At 38.2% G+C, this 13,672-nt stretch overlaps 2 non-coding genes across 2 annotated transcripts; one reads left to right on the top strand and one right to left on the bottom strand.

Moving 5' to 3' along the window:
- Positions 1 to 6,540: 6,540 nt before the first annotated feature.
- Positions 6,541 to 6,611, bottom strand: TRNAG-GCC (transfer RNA glycine (anticodon GCC)). The gene has a single exon. It is a non-coding gene; the product is annotated as a tRNA-Gly (tRNA).
- Positions 6,612 to 6,862: 251 nt separating this feature from the next.
- On the top strand, positions 6,863 to 6,933 carry TRNAG-GCC (transfer RNA glycine (anticodon GCC)). The gene has a single exon. It is a non-coding gene; the product is annotated as a tRNA-Gly (tRNA).
- The last annotated feature ends 6,739 nt before the right edge of the window (positions 6,934 to 13,672 follow it).

Here is a 13,672-nt window from a genome sequence, read left to right as displayed (position 1 = left end):
AAATTTTATATAATTGCTGAAATTCTGGTCAGTATCGGCTAAACTATTGGGAGTTGACCCAAGTAACCTTTTGCAAAAATCTTCCAAATAAAGTTCTCAACAATTCTTTAGAACATTCTGAAACTCTAAAATGCTTACTTCATGTTGTTTCAGCGACATTTTGCATCATATCTTTTACAACACGTATTTCAAACACAGTTCACACCAACAGTTTATTCTCGCATTTCGGATTTCACAACATTATTGACATTTTTATTAAATCGTCGTTGAAAAATTTACTGAAAACAGCTGCATAGAGGCATTTTACAACAATGACATGTTCTGAAGAGTTGTGTATTACATTCCAGGGAATATTTTTCCAAAAGAAAATATTCAGAAAAAGTTAACGGTTTTGGAGATACGGTGCGAAATGTATAAAAATTGTGGAATTTTTGCATATATTTTGAAATTTGAGGCAATAAATATAGTTTTCGAGTTCATTATTTCTCCAAATATTTTATTCTTGTCCTTATCTACAAATTTGCTCAGAGGTCAGAGGAAAATTCGCATTGGTTTCAGAGATATAGCCCCGATTTTCTTTAAAAACTCAATATTTAGCCATGTTTAGATGGGGCCATAAAATCCGAGCTGGATCTGATACAACAAAACCTAACTAGGGTTTCTTTTCGTTTGGGTCTGTACTTTCAAAAAATCCTCAGTTCGAATTGTTTGCACAAGATCACCTTAAAAATGTTGCACAGTGTAATCTTCGACAATCTTCTTCATTTCTAGTCAGACGCCATAGCGACATACAGTGGAAAAATTGACAAACATCCTAAAAATGCGCTCCGACTTGCAACGTGTTGTTTCCAAATTTTCAGTGTGGAAAATGTCCAATGTGTGTCCATGCTGACTAGACTGTTCCTTCTGTGTTATCCCAGCCATCACACTGTAAAGGAAGATCTACTTCCCCGAAACATCGGTACAGGCTCCTGGTGCTATCGTATAGCCGGTTGTCTATAGCGAATTCTATGAAAACCGTAAAAGGATGATATAAAGACAGCAATAAATCGGCTAAAGAATTTTTAAGTCCCAGGGTCCTATAATTTAACAGCCGAGTTGTTTCACGGTGCTCTTGAAACAATTTTAAATGGAAGGTGCTTACACCTTGGAAGTTTATGCGGATTCTGAAACTACAATGTTCATAGATGAGAAAAATCAAAAAACAAAAAAATCGCCGGAGCGCTTTTTTAATAAATCGCGATTTAAGTTAACATTTTTAGGAGTTGTATAGGTTTTCACGATTTTCAAGAGCGCCGTGGTTTAAGAGTAGAGGCAACATGCTGAAAAGTTAGTTAGGAGAAACGTGTACCCGATGATTGTAATGCGAGCATTTTATGTCCCATCCAAATCCACCTGTCAAATCCACTGTTGACCTGATAGAGTTTAAAATAATTATTACCTGCTACTTTGGGGTTATAATTAAATGTGTGTACGGACATTAAATGATGAACAAATATTTACCTGATTTAAATCTTTATGATATTGCGGGTAATGATGTTCTAATACTATGAACCGTTATAAAGTTCAATGCAATTGAATCGTAATGTCCAAGACTAATAACAATTTTTGCTGTCGTAACATTAAACAATTTAATTTGCGCTATAAAACTTTAACATTTTATGCAACGTATTGAGAATGTGTTCGGTAGTGAAGAATTTTGGAAAGAGGCCAACTCTTCCAACAGTTCTATTTGCTTACTTACTTACCTGGCCCATTACAGAACATTCGTTCTATAAGCCGAACTAAGAAAAGATCTCCAATTCTCTCTGTTTAGTGCTTCGCTTTTTGGAATACCGCGCCTTGTCATCTCTTCATCCACTTGTTTGGCCTGCCAATTCTGGGTACACCGCCATGTGGCTCGAATTTATACGCCTTTTTAGCGGGTTCATCAGCGCTCATTCTTATTATATGTCCTAGCCAACGCAATCGCTGCATCTCGATACGTTCAACTATATTGATGTCGTTGTATAGCAGATACAGCTTGAGGTTCATACGACGTCGATATTCACCGTCAACGCAGATTGGTCCGTAGATCGTTCGAAGAATTTTTCTATCAAACACGCCAAGCACTGCCTTATCTGCTTGCGCAAGTATCCAGGCTTCGGAACCATACATCAGCACGGGTAGTATCAGTGTTTTGTAAAGCGTTATTTTTGTTTGACGATTTGTGGGTTTGTTTTTAAAGTGCTTATATAAGCCAAAGTAGCATCTGTTGGCCAATACAATTCTTCTCTCTATTTCACAACTGAGGTCGTTTGATGTCTGATGTTGGCGGTGCCGAGGTATACGAAGTCTTTTACTACCTCAAAATTATAGGAAACAACTTCAAAAGTTGGTCCGATCTCAATGGACGCGCGTCGACAACATCAGCTTGGTCTTGGTCTTGGTCCGTTTACCGCCAGACCCACTTTAGCAGATTCTCCTTGGACCTTCATAAAGGTATCGGTTACTTCTTTTACTGATCGTCCCATGATGTCTATATCACCAGCATAAGCAAGTAACATGTGGCTATTGGTGTAGATTGTGCCACTTCTTTTGACGTTTGCCTCTAGTATAACCTTTTCTAGCAGGATCTTGAAAAGATCACACGAAAAGCTGTTTCCTTGCCTGAAACCTCTTTTAGTACAAAACTCTTCTTAGAAGTTCTTTCCTATTTTAACTGAAGATCTTGTGTCAGTTAGAGTCATTTTACAAAGCCGAATGAGCTTTGAGGGGATACCAAATTCAGACATTGCTTGGAATACCTTTGAGCTTAGCGGGCTGTCGAAGGCTGCTTTATAATCGATAAAAAGGTGGTAGGAGTCAATCTGCATCTCTTGGGCCTTCTCCGGGATTTGCCGCAGGATAAATATCTGGTCAATGGTGGACTTGCCAGGTCTAAAGCCGCATTGGCATGGTCCAATTATTTCGTCGACCATGGGCTTTAGTCGATGGAGCATAAAGTCTTATCTCCTTTCTTTTGGACGGGACACAGGATGCTCAGGTTACAATCGTCGGGTACGCGTTCTTCCTGCCAGATGGAGCTAACTAACTGATGCATACACCTTATCAGCGTGTCGCCTCCGGTTTTAAACAGCTCGGCTGGTAGGCCATCAGCTCCTACCGCCTTATTATTCTTCAGCCGGTTTATTGCTGTCTTTACCTCATCTTGAACGGGTGGTATATATTCAATACCATCTTTTGGGATTGAATCTGTGGTATCTTCGTCGACTTCGCTACTATTGGACACCAACAGTTTGGAAAAATACTCTTTTGTAGAATTTTCGGACTTCATTCTGTCTCCTGTACATCTCGGTTTGTTCACACTCCCGCTTTTCCATCTCTCTCTTTTTCCTGTAAAAAAGACGTTTCTTCTCTCTCCTTTTCTCCCAATACCTCTCTCGTGCGCTACGCGTTGCAACTGATTGTTAAGTAGCCCTGTATGCCGCATTTTTCTCTTCGGTAGCAACACGACACTCCTTATCATACCGTGGATTCCTTGGTGGAGGTCTCTGGTACCCAAGTATGGATTTTGCGGCTGTTTGCATGGAGTGGGCAATACTTTGCCATTGCGCTTATATTTTATCGGGATGAGGAGTGCTTTGATTAAGCAATTGGCCTAGTTAAGTGGAATATGCTGTGGCTATCTGTTGTGTTTGCAGCCTATCGATGTCCAACTTACGCGTTGTGTCTGTTCGTGCTTTGCTGCAAAAAGGTAGTGGTCCGAGTCTATGTTTGCACCTCGGAACGATCGAACATCCAATACGCTTGATGCATGTCTTTCATATATCACAACGTGATCAATTTTATTTCTTGTTCTTTGATCTGGCGACAGCCAGGTGCCCTTATGAATGTCGAGATGCTTAAATCTGGTACTGCTAACTAACATGTTTTTTGCAGCTGCAAAGTCTATCAGCCTCATACCATTGTCAGATGTTTCACTGTGGAGACTGAATTTCCCGTCTGTTGGGCCAAAGAAATTCTCCTTTCCATTTTTGGCATTAAAATCGCCTAGGATAATTTTGATGTCATGGGCAGGACAACGGTCATATGTTTCTCCTAAGCGCTCATAAAATATATCTTTGGTCTGTTCGTCCTTGTCTTCAGTGGGAGCAGGAGCTCACATAAAGCTGATGTTGAAGAATTTTGTTTTTAATCGAATTGCAGCGAGTCTTGCATTCACTGGGGTGAAGCTGGAGACCAGATGTTTTAACCTCCGACCAACTACAAATCCGTAACCAAACTCATGCTTTGTGTCACGGCAGCTATAATCACCTTTAGGTGTTTTTTGACGCCTTTCCCGTTCCATCGTATTCCCTGAGGGATTTGTTTTTCTTTTCTTTCGTTTTTTCATAGTAGGCTGTTTTTTCTAGGGGAGGGTTACTAACCTGACGCCCAAACCCAAGTTTTTAACGTTCTTATGGGTGAACGCGAGGCACATGTTACCTCACTACCTTTAACGGGTGTTAAAGGCAGTTCCCCAGGTGACACCACCGGGAGGTCAGTGTCCACTTGAGATGAAAGAGGGACCAAGATAAATCCTGGGCTTTGCCATGTTAAAGCCGATCAGGACCGTTGCTTGGTATCTTCCATCCCCTACGTCACCCTTGACAATGAGGCTATAATCTTCAAAATACCGAAAATCGGGAGGTACCGTTCTATGGGCGCTATATGAAGACTTGGACCTATGCGGACAACGAAGGCTTAATACCAAATTTCAGCCATTTTGGTGGGATATTTAGATCACAAATCCTTGTATATATTTTTTGCATATGGTTTTGCATATGCTCATTTTATGCAAATATGTAAAAATATGTCAAAATATGCACGATATGCAAAATATTCAAAAATTTCTGGGCCCAATTCGTTTTATTTTGTGATAAAACGAGTTTCTCACTAGTCAGATTTTCTCTACGACCATCCTAACCATATATGCATTTGCATAAGATTCCGCTGTCTAAACATTTGCACCATGAACGAGGACGCACCCACCAGGATTAGAGGAGACGAATAACGTGACTTGGCAACCCATCATATCCCTTGAAACGGACCATATCCGAAACGCAGTACTTTTCTTAAACATGGGAAAGACAATTGGTAAGGATTCTGGAAATTCACCTATCAACGCTTCAGAGTACTGTCCAAGGATGTTCGGGTAGCAGATAGGAATTTTTGAGACATCATCACTGCAGCAGCCGCTCGCCATATTTCCGTTGGTCGAAAACTTGAAATAAGACCTAATTGAATTATCAGAACCTATGGGAACCTACTTTTCGATATAGTTTCATTATAAATGTTCTCATTAATTCATTAAAATCATTAATGTTACATAGTTTTTTGATAAATATTCTCAAAAATCTAAACTCTATGAACACTACTAATATTGCATAATACATAGTAAAATTTCTTAACATCCACTAGTGGAACTTCCTCCAAGCCAATCTTAATTTACAAGGTATCTTTTGCTTTGGTTTTTCTATTCTTCTCAAGATTTATTTACATTGATTGCTTGCAACACCTTGGTGTGCCTCTTTTTATATTTGTTGCCCGATCAAAAAGTTAAGTCGGCGTTTAAGTGATCTTTTTTGGAAGATGTTAATGTTAACAAGCTGTAATTTCAAATTATCTTTTGGGATTTTCCTCTGGCAGCACTCGACTTAAATATAATTCAATGTCTCGTTCGTCAAACACCAATGATACATGGAACAGATAAACAAACCATGGATGGTGGAGTGGTGTTATGGTCGGTCGGCTGGTTGGTCTTATGTTGATATGTTGTCAGTTTTTTCGGTTGGATGGTTGCTTCATTTTGCCAAGTCTAGAGCTTTTTGTAATTTTTGGGCGTTTAATAAATAAACGCCTACAGTTTTTTGATAGTTACTGAGTTTTTTCGATGGCTGTGTATATCTGTATTTTTTCAGTTTTTGACATTTTAGATGGATTTCTGGTGATTATAACATATTTGCTGGCTGACTGCTTGCTTGTAAGTTGGAATGTTGTTCTTTGTTGTTTTTGTTTGTCTTACGTGGCTTATTAGTGTCTTTGCACTGTTTCACCAGCCATAGTTTTGATAGACAACTTGTTTGCCGGTTACAAGATCCGCGCATTGAATTTTTGATTTTAATGCCGGTGATTTATGAATTGTTAATTGGCTACAGGCTGCTGCTGCTTAATTTTTGGGCGGCTTACAGAAATTGGCTAAAAGGCTTTCAGAGAAAAACATCAACAATAATATTGCCTAAGAAGTTGAAATAGGGGTCATATTTATTAAAAGAGCTTATTAAATGTGTCACTTATGGTGGACAAGCCCATTGCTTTGCGAATTTCTAAAGAACTTGCCATAATTGGTAAGGCTTTGAAAGCAGTAGGTAATGTTGTTAATTGTATTTAATTTTTCTTAAGACGCAATTGAATATATAAAAAATAAATATTTTTTTAAATTGAAATTGAAAATAAAAAATATAAATAATTTTTAAAGTTATTCCTTTAAAAAATTAAAAAAAAAAAATTAAAGTAAATTGCATCGGCCGGGAATCGAACCCGGGCCGCCCGCGTGGCAGGCGAGCATTCTACCACTGAACCACCGATGCTTGTTGTGCTTCCCATTCCACTGTTTGTTGTGCCAACTACAGATGCTCTCCTTCCTCTTCGTTGGCTATTTTAAACACTTCAATTATTTTAGTGAAGATTTTACTCCAACTAAGCAACGACTAACTAGTCGTCTTTAGCTGGTTTTTTGTTTTAATAGAGTATTGATAAAATGGTCAGAGTTGTTGTTGGTGAAAGTTGTATTTTTAGTTTTTCATTTATTCACGAAAATGTTTAACCCTTTCCATATGAAGCATCGGTGGTTCAGTGGTAGAATGCTCGCCTGCCACGCGGGCGGCCCGGGTTCGATTCCCGGCCGATGCAATAAACATTTTTTTAAACTTTTTTAATGATTGCTCTGAATCTGTTGACAAGAAACCGCCCAAACTGGCCAAATTTGAAATGAAAATATCATTTAAAATTTAGTATCCACAGTGACACATCTGATAAGTTGACAGGGGAATCCTACGCAAATGCATATATGGTTAGGATGGTCGTAGAGAAAATCTGATTAGACAGAAACTCATTTTATCACAAAGTAAAACGAATTAGGCCCAGAAATTTTTGCATATTTTGCATATCGTGCATATTTTGACATATTTTTACATATTTGCATAAAATGAGCACAAGCAAAACCATATGCAAAAATATATACAAGGATTTGTGGTCTAAAAATCGCACCGAAATGGCTGAAATGTGGTATTAAGTCTTCGTTAGGGGTATGAAACTTTACACCTGAAATTTGTCCTCATGGATACACATCTTCATATAGCCCCCATAGAACGGTACCTCTCGATTTCCGATATTTTGAAGGTTACGGCCTCAACATCACACTTAAATGGCTGACATTTTGTGTTAAGTCTTCATTGGGAGTATACAACTTTCCACCTGAAATTTGTCGGTATATGTCTACGTCTTCATATAGCCCCCATAGAACGGTACGTCACGATTTTCGGTATTTTGAAGGTTGTGGCCTCATTTTGTCTTCGTTGGGGGTACACAACTTTCCACCTGAAATTTGTCTGTATAGGTCAACGTCTCATATAGCCCCCATAGAACGGTACCTCCCGATTTTCGGTACTTTGAAGGTTGTGGCCTCAATATCACACCGAAATGACTGAAATTTGGCATTTTGTCCTCGCTGGGGGTATACAACTTTCCACCTGAAATTTGTCGGTATAGGTCCACGTCTTCACATAGCCCCCATAGAACGGTACCTTCGGATTTATGTTATTTTGAAGGTTGTGGCCTCAATATCCCACTGAAATGACTGAAATTTAATAGTTTGTCTTCGTTGGGGGTATAAAACTTTCCACCTGGAATTTGTCGGTATAGGTCCACGTCTTCATATAGCCCCCATAGAACGGTACCTCCGTATTTCTGGTATTTTGAAAGTTGTGGCCTGACCAAAATAACAGAAATTTAATATTTTGTCTTCGTTGGGGGTATAAAACTTTCCACCTGAAATTTCTTGGTATAGGTTCACGTCTTCATATAGACCTCATATAAGGGTAGCTCCCGATTTCCGGTATTTTGAAGGTTGTGGCCTAAATATTACGCCAAAATGGCTGAAATTGGTATTAAGTCTTCCTCGGGGGCAAAAAACATTTCACCTAAGATTTGTCTGCTTAGGTTCAGGCCTTTATATAACATTTTCGCATATGCAAAATTGATGTATTTTGCATATATCATATGTTTCGATTGCAATTTAATCAGAAGCCAAAAATATGCCCAGTCCCAAAATTTGACATGAATCGGACCAAAAATAGGGGTCGCATAAAATTCCGCTGTCTACTGATAAGGGATTGAGGCTGATAGACTTCAACGGATCAAATTCTGAGGTTTTGTATAAAACATGTCTAAAATTGTTTAATTTGGACAAGGAGAGACGGGCTGCCCCGGCCACACTTCTAGCTACGATAATGTAATACGAGGGCTACTAGATAAATTTCTAGCTTAAACAAGACTACGTCGTTAATTTTTTTTTAAAGGAAGCTAATTATTCACAAGTAAACGTGTTATTTCCGCATGTAAGTGGGATTGAAAATTGCAATTTATTTTTCTGAAAAATTGAGTGACTGAAAATTTCTGAAATAAGTTCAAGTGTTAATATAGTCCCCATAGAATGGTCATACCAATGCGGCCTTAGATTTTGCAAATACACAATTGACCGGATATTTACCTTGCGCAAATCCTGGAGAAGACCCAAGAGATGCAGATCGACACGTACCACCTTTTTGTCGATTACAAACAGCCTTCGACAGGCCCCTACGTTCAAAGGTATTCCAAGCCATGTCTGAATTTGGTATCCCCGGAAAGCTCATCCGGCTTTGTAAGATGACATTAACTGATACTCGGTCCTCAGTTAAAATAGGAAAGAACCTCTCGAAGAGTTTATTACAAAAAAGAGGTTTCAGACAAGGTTATACGAGATGCAAAGGTCATTGACATCATGGATATTGGAAAGGACATTGACATCATGGGTCGATAGGTAAAGGAAGTAACTGGTATCTTTGAAAAAGTTTTTTTGAGAATACTAGACACTTAAAGAGTTCGTTTTTTCGCTAAAAAAATGCATCATTTCAAAAAGCTGAAAACCCAATTGATAATTCCCTTCGTCTCGAGGAAATCATGATATTGGTAGCGATCAGTAAAATTTTGCAACATTGTCAGTTCGTTTTGAAAAACATTACTCTCTGCAACAGAAAGTAATGATGAAGTTTAAGATATTGGAGTAACACTCCCGACTTAAAAGCAATCAAATGAGATAGAAACTTCAACCAAAACAAAACAAACAAAACAAATTTAGAAAATAGCTATCTATCTGCAGATAGATATCAACTGCTGTTAACGATTCACACATATATTTTCTTATTACAACGCAAAGGGAGTATTTAAATATTTTTTTCTCTATAAGTTAAGACAATTCCCCCCTAAAATTTTGGGCTCAGCATCCAATTTCTGAACCCGTACTGATTTAAAACCACGATTTCCTTCTTAACCCATATACCATAACTCGCAAATGTGCTCGTGTGCTCGTAATTGTTTTTTTAATTTTTTTTTCAATGGCATTTAAAAAGAGATTTGAAATTTACCATGGGGCCTGTTTCAATAAGACTATTCGAATACAAATTCGATCGAGCTACAACCAAACTTCTGTTTCTTGACAAATATTTGATTAATTTTGTTTTTTCAAAATAGTCTGGCTTAATCCCATTGTTGTTGTTTTAATATTTTAAAACAACTATTTTATTAGTGGAAAAGATTTGGCATTGTTCGCCAAGGGGTAAGGCAGGGAATACTATAGTTTCGATCCACGCCACTGGATCTCATCAGTTCCCTTGTTTCTTATTTGTGGATATTCTGCACCGAAGTTATTTTTCAATAACTTCTTCAACAAGAAACTTTTTATACCCAAACATCAATCGTCAGCTCGAAGTATAAAGGTAAGCAAAGAAAAAAGTTCAATGAGAAGTTTTTCCTTGGCAACCTCATACAACTCCGACGAAAGTGTCTGCGAAAACAATTCAAACCTCTTCCACTTGTGTGTGTCGTCGAATTTCGACAAATGCACACACCAAAATTTGGTTGGTCTGCTTTACAGCAAAAACAACACACGTCGTGCCAGTGTCTTCAATTTGAAGCATTGTGGCGTTTTTTTTATTGGGATAGCGTTTGCAATTTTGTTTTTTCAAAATAGTCTGGCTTAATCCCATTGTTGTTGTTTTAATATTTTAAAACAACTATTTTATTAGTGGAAAAGATTTGGCATTGTTCGCCAAGGGGTAAGGCAGGGAATACTATAGTTTCGATCCACGCCACTGGATCTCATCAGTTCCCTTGTTTCTTATTTGTGGATATTCTCCACCGAAGTTATTTTTCAATAACTTCTTCAACAAGAAACTTTTTATACCCAAACATCAATCGTCAGCTCGAAGTATAAAGGTAAGCAAAGAAAAAAGTTCAATGCGAAGTTTTTCCTTGGCTTGTTGAAGAAGTTATTGAAAAATAACTTCGGTGGAGAATATCCACAAATAAGAAACAAGGGAACTCCAGTGGCGTGGATCGAAACTATAGTATTCCCTGCCTTACCCCTTGGCGAACAATGCCAAATCTTTTCCACTAATAAAATAGTTGTTTTAAAATATTAAAACAACAACAATGGGATTAAGCCAGACTATTTTGAAAAAACAAAATTGCAAACGCTATCCCAATAAAAAAAACGCCACAATGCTTCAAATTGAAGACACTGGCACGACGTGTGTTGTTTTTGCTGTAAAGCAGACCAACCAAATTTTGGTGTGTGCATTTGTCGAAATTCGACGACACACACAAGTGGAAGAGGTTTGAATTGTTTTCGCAGACACTTTCGTCGGAGTTGTATGAGGTTGCCAAGGAAAAACTTCTCATTGAACTTTTTTCTTTGCTTACCTTTATACTTCGAGCTGACGATTGATGTTTGGGTATAAAAAGTTTCTTGTTGAAGAAGTTATTGAAAAATAACTTCGGTGGAGAATATCCACAAATAAGAAACAAGGGAACTGATGAGATCCAGTGGCGTGGATCGAAACTATAGTATTCCCTGCCTTACCCCTTGGCGAACAATGCCAAATCTTTTCCACTAATAAAATAGTTGTTTTAAAATATTAAAACAACAACAATGGGATTAAGCCAGACTATTTGATTAATTTTTGTTTTCAATTAAACAAACATTTTCTACAACAATAGGAGTTTGGTAGTAACTCGAACGAATTTGAATTCGAATCGTCTTAGAGAAACAGGTCATATACATATCGACCTTTTTGGGCATTTAAACTTGTAGCTAAAATGTAGATTAGGATTATAGTTCAAAAGTGTTGCTGAGGAGGAGGTACTTGAAGTAATCGAGGAGATACTTGAAGTAATGGGCCGAAATAGTCCATTATGGAAGTGGACCTTATTTTGGAAATCATATCTTTTCGATAGATATCGCGCCCACTAAACAGGACCGCACCGAACAACATCTGTATTCATATCCAACGGATCTTGGAACAGACCCTAAACTGCACTTAGACACAAATTTTAAACGTTTGTGGGGGAGGTACCATAAGGGAGGACCGATATGGGCCATTTTAGAAGTTAAACGAAATTTTAACAAAATATTAGGAGATCCAAAGTTTTGACAAAATTTTGGACCGAATCGGCAGATCCGTTCGGAGTTATCTTGCGCTCCAGCCACTACACACGGAGTCATAGGGGTTATGTAACTTTCATGCAATTTTCTCAAGAAGTATGGACTTGCCCCTGATGAAACTTGTACCATCGTATGGGGGGCAGTGAATACAAATTGTTACAACAAAAATGAAAGCGATTCGTGAGCGGGTCTTAAAGTGAACTTTTCCGGAATTTTGTGTGGAAGGTACCCGAGGGAGTGGACAAATATAGTCCGTATTCGAACGTGGTCTATATCGGTTAGATATATTAGGATGTGCAAAATATGAACCAAATCGGTCACTCCCTACAAAAGCTAACGTGCGCACAATTTATCAGAATGTTTTTGAACTTTTGTGGGGGAGGTACCTGAAGGAGGTACCTCGGACTTAACTTATTATCGGACTTAAACTAAGTTTGGACAAAATATTACAAAGATCAAATTTTGGACCGAATCGGCAGATCCGTTCGAGAGTTATCTTGCGCTCCAACCTCTACACCCAGTGTCATAGGGGTTTTTTGCAACCTTCAGGCTATTTACTCAGGAAGTATGGACCAGCCTCTTATGGAACTTGTACCGTCGTATGCTGGGCAGTAAATACAAGTTGTTAAAACAAAAATAAAAGCGTTTCGAGAGCTGTTCCCAAACTGAACTTTTCCGAAATTTTGTGTGGGAGGTACCCGCAGGAGTAGAGCGATTGAGTCCATATTGGGACCTCCTCTATGTCTGGTAGAAATTTTACGATGTGCAAAATATGGACCGAATCGGTTACTCCCTTCAAGAGTTATCGTGCGCACAAATGTTCCGAACATTTTCGAACTTTTGTGGGGGAGGTACCGGAAGGAGTGGACCATCTTCGAACTTTAACTAAGTATGGACAAAATATTACGAATGCCAAATTTTGGACCGAATCGGTTCATCCGTTCGATAGTTATCGTGCGCTCCAGCCAGCCAGACAGACTGACGGACGAACATGACATTAAAATTATTCTAGGCGATTTTAATGCCAAAATTTGAAAGGAGAATATCTTTGGCCCAACAGTCGGAAAATTCAGTCTCCACAGTGAAACATCTGACAATGGTATGAGGCTGATAGACTTTGCTTCTGCAAAAAACATGGTAGTTAGCAGTACTAGATTTAAGCATCTCGATATTTATAAGGGCACCTGGCTGTCCCCAGATCAAAGAACAAATAATCAAATTAATCATTTTGTAATAGTCCGGTCAAAATAGACATTGAAATAGCAAAAACTCCCACAAAGCTGAATTTTGGTGGAGAGCTAGGGTTTGCCATTAGAAGCAACGTCCTAAAAGTCCTCATCGATCCCATGTGTGCAAAAAAAAAAATATTCGGTGTCAAAGGTCAAAATTTAAGGGTTTTTAGGTTTTCGGATTTATTTTTTGAAAACGGTTGATCTAATCAAAAAGTGACTAAAGTAAATATTGTAGACAGAAAAATTATCTACAAGTTTGACCCTTATAATTTTTTTCTTAGAAGGAACCATTCTTGAGATATAGCTGTTCTAAAAAACACATGATTTTTATGCACTTATGAGGGAAATATGCACATATTCAGACGAACCGGCTAAAATAAGCGAAGTAATCGGGTCTGTCCCCCAAAAAATATATATTTTCTTGAAGAGCGAAATTGTAGCTATCTTCTAAAAAAATTCCAACAAAATCAGAATGTGTTTAGTAGAGTTATTCAATGTTAGAGTCATTTTATGCAAAAATAGCCCATTTAACCCACATGTATAATGGAAAGCCCAACGGGACCGACCCCAACGAAAACTCTCCGATTTTTTTTTTCAAGTTTTGTCCGAAGGTAGGGTTTGTTGCGCTGATTACGGAAATGTATAATTTTCAACGGTT

This window comes from Musca autumnalis, unplaced genomic scaffold (assembly GCF_047663935.1).
Source record: "Musca autumnalis isolate F117 unplaced genomic scaffold, ASM4766393v1 scaffold_3, whole genome shotgun sequence".
NCBI lineage: Eukaryota > Metazoa > Arthropoda > Insecta > Diptera > Muscidae > Musca > Musca autumnalis.
The sequence above is the reverse complement of the archived record's forward strand: the minus strand, read 5'-3'. Positions and strand labels throughout refer to the sequence as shown.